Source organism: Scatophagus argus, chromosome 11 (genome assembly GCF_020382885.2).
Source record: "Scatophagus argus isolate fScaArg1 chromosome 11, fScaArg1.pri, whole genome shotgun sequence".
Lineage (NCBI taxonomy): Eukaryota > Metazoa > Chordata > Actinopteri > Scatophagidae > Scatophagus > Scatophagus argus.
The window spans coordinates 18,132,782-18,135,905 of NC_058503.1; the positions used below are offsets into that span (position 1 = coordinate 18,132,782).

General features: G+C 41.2%; 1 long non-coding RNA gene across 1 annotated transcript; it reads right to left on the reverse strand.

Annotated features, from left to right (window-relative positions):
* Window positions 1-1,282: 1,282 nt before the first annotated feature.
* LOC124067569 lies at window positions 1,283-2,883 on the reverse strand. Its single transcript, XR_006844772.1, has 2 exons — window positions 2,109-2,883; window positions 1,283-1,974 (listed from the first exon to the last, which is right to left on the reverse strand). It is a non-coding gene; the product is annotated as an uncharacterized LOC124067569 (long non-coding RNA).
* Window positions 2,884-3,124: the final 241 nt, after the last annotated feature.

Here is a 3,124-nt window from a genome sequence, read left to right on the forward strand (position 1 = left end):
ACAAGGTGTTTTTTGAGGTAATAAATGAGTGATGGGGGGATTTATCAGAGAGGCAAAAGTAATGTTAAGGGAATATTGTGCAGAAAGGACCAGAGGCATTTGTGATTATTAGTGATGTATAATTTTCAAGCACAGAAAACTGAGCACAACTTGTTTTACTCGTGTCACTCTTTGGTCATATGTAAATGGACCAAATGTTTCCACTTTAAAACACTTTGGTTTTCAATAAGGACTCTAACACTTCTTTTTTCACACATATTGATTGCGTTTAACAAACAATTAATCCGTAGTAATATTTAGTGCATTCATTTGTTTTTGTACTGTATGTTACTCTGGATATTTTCATGCCAGATAAAAAGCTTCAGTGCCACAGTTGAATGACTTCATCTGTTTGAAAAAGGTAGTTTATTCCTTACTAAACCAGAATAATATAGTTGCAATTTATTCTCTTGCTTTACCTCTTTATCAGAGAGTTGGACAATAAGAGACATCAGCTTATTTCTAAATTACACACTAAAGCCCCGAAAGTCTTTTAAACATATGGAACAATACACATAACAAATGGTAAAAATGTGATGGCTGAATGCTGCATCGTAGTATTCAAATGACAGATGGCCCCATATCAGATGTCTGCAACCAGTTAATGTTTAGTTAATGATTAACAAAACCTCCCATTAAGCCCATTTCTCTGCTCCCTGCTGCTTGCCTGCAGCCTCAGCTTATGACGTAAGAGATGGACAGTAATGAATAGGTCCCTAGTGGAAAATACACGCTGTCATTGAATGTGCCAATGGGAAAGTGATTATCAAAAAAAAAAGCACCCGAGGGAGACATGGAGATTATCATCCCTGTCATTATAAATGTCAACCTTCTCAGTACACCTGATATGATAAGACAAACACTGACTAAATAAGTTAACAGTGAATGACCATCATTTGGACACTTTGCCAGTGTCAGTTACATGTTAATCAGTAGTGACACTGAGTGTCATTTGCAGAATCATTACTGACCAGAGCAAATAAAATTAAAAGGTGTGTCTGTTAAAAGCGAGCAGGTGTTTGCATGAAAGATTGGATAAGAGAGTGGGATTCATAATCTTGCTTTTAGCTTTTCAGTGAAAACAGGAAAACATGTGTTGGGTTTGGTTTAAGCTGGAACTTTTTTTATATATAATCCCCTGACTTCCTCCCTTGATAACCTGAATTGCTTATTCGGTCAACCAAATTCACCGGCTGTGTAACCATATTTCTTTGATGGACACAGATGTCTGCAAACAAACAAATTTAACAAAGAGTCTTTTTAATTGAGTCAAATGAGTATACTTTTCCATTAGTTTTTCTTCATTTCCTCCCCGTTGAACAACTAAGTGTGACTCCAGTAGTCAGTTGGCTGACAGGGCTTGGAGCCAGCTGCCAGCTGTATGCAAATAAGACAATCTATTCAGTTAAAAAGTCTTTATGCCTGGTGCTTCAGTTACTGAAACTATTTAGAGATGAAGTCGTCCTAGAAAGATGGTCCTGACTTCATGGCTGAGGTATTTTCTTAGAAAAGTATTCTACATTTTTGAGGGTTTTAACACTGATTTGGCTCACTTGTGGTGCAGTCTGGCCTTTCCCACTGAGCGCCTTTGAAACCCATTAAAACAAATTTCACCGGTGGAATCTTTTGAAACAGCTCAACCAAAAGCAACGTCCCATCATTTGTCTGAAATGAGGCTCTACAGTATTAACAACAGTGATGCTCCCGTCAAAATAAACTTTGTGTCTTTTCCAGTTGCCAACCCGTACCTGCGTAACGCGAGCCGAACGAACAAAACTTCATCTTCAGGTATTGTACGTGAGGCTCAACGTGAAGCAAATACGGATATGAAAAAGTCACAAGAACCTTTCACAGTGTGGCGATGATCCAAAGACAGAGAGAGAGAGAGAGAGTTGGTGAGCACGTAACAGCTGGCTTCCTGTGTTGTCCGGTAACCTTTGGAGGGAGATTTGGAAAAGTTAGAACACCAAGCAACTATACAATCTTGGTAAGAATGGAAACTCTAAAGAAAATTTAAAAAAAAAAGAAAAACCAAAACAGAAACGCGAATGAAAAGCAGAACAGCGTACCTTTGGAAGAAACGAGACAGAAAAGGTCAAAATGCGCAAACTCGGTCAGGTTTGGCTCAGCTTTTACGCGTACTGAATGTATGCTCTTTGTGACAGGTATACACCTTTTATACCTCCACTGCTTCTTCCTATCACCCCCCGCCCTTTCTCTCTCCACCCTTCACGGGTCTCTCCACCCCTCATGGATGAGAACTGCTGAGAGGATCCTCAGGGCAAGCACAGACACCTGTCACACGGTGCGTTGGTCTGATCCAATATTGACATAAAGGGGGAAGGGTGCGAGCGTGAATGTCGGGGGGCACACACCCAACACACACACACACACACACACACACAAACTGAATGTTTCTTACCAACCCTTTCACTCCATCTAAAGCACCCTCCCTCCCTGCCTCCCTCATCGTCCTGTGTGCCAGGCAACGTGTCTGACCTTTGTGCCTGAGTTGATTTGTAAAAGAAAAAGGCGCATTGTAACATCACTACCTGTAACATCACTGTTCAGTTTGTCCCATTCATCGCCTGTTCGTTTCCATATCATATGCCTTGCAAATTACTTTCTGCTGTTGGGTGGCTCAACCTTGTTCGACAACTTTGGGAGGGAGGGAGGGGGGGGCGGTGTCCTGGTGTTGTGGAAGGAAAATGTTTGGGGTTCAAACTGGACCCAAAAGGAAAATCCACCCTGAGAGACACGAGGAAACTTTAATGTAATGTATAAAGACGCATCTCCCCAGACGAGAAAAGTCCAGGTGACAGCTTTTTTGTTTGCAGTCCGTCCAATGACAGCCGTGCTTCACTACCAAGATGTATCAGGAAATAACTCTGCTGAACCCTAAATAATCTATATGTCAAGAGTAAAGAAAACCATTGGTAATTTTTGGAGAAGACAACTCGCAACAGAACCTGTTCAGTACATAACGACAGCAGGTCAGGGATGTTGTTCCCGCTCTGTGGGTTGGACCTCTGCAGCTGCAAACTTAGCGCATGTCTTTAAATGAGAGTTTGATACATAAAACTGA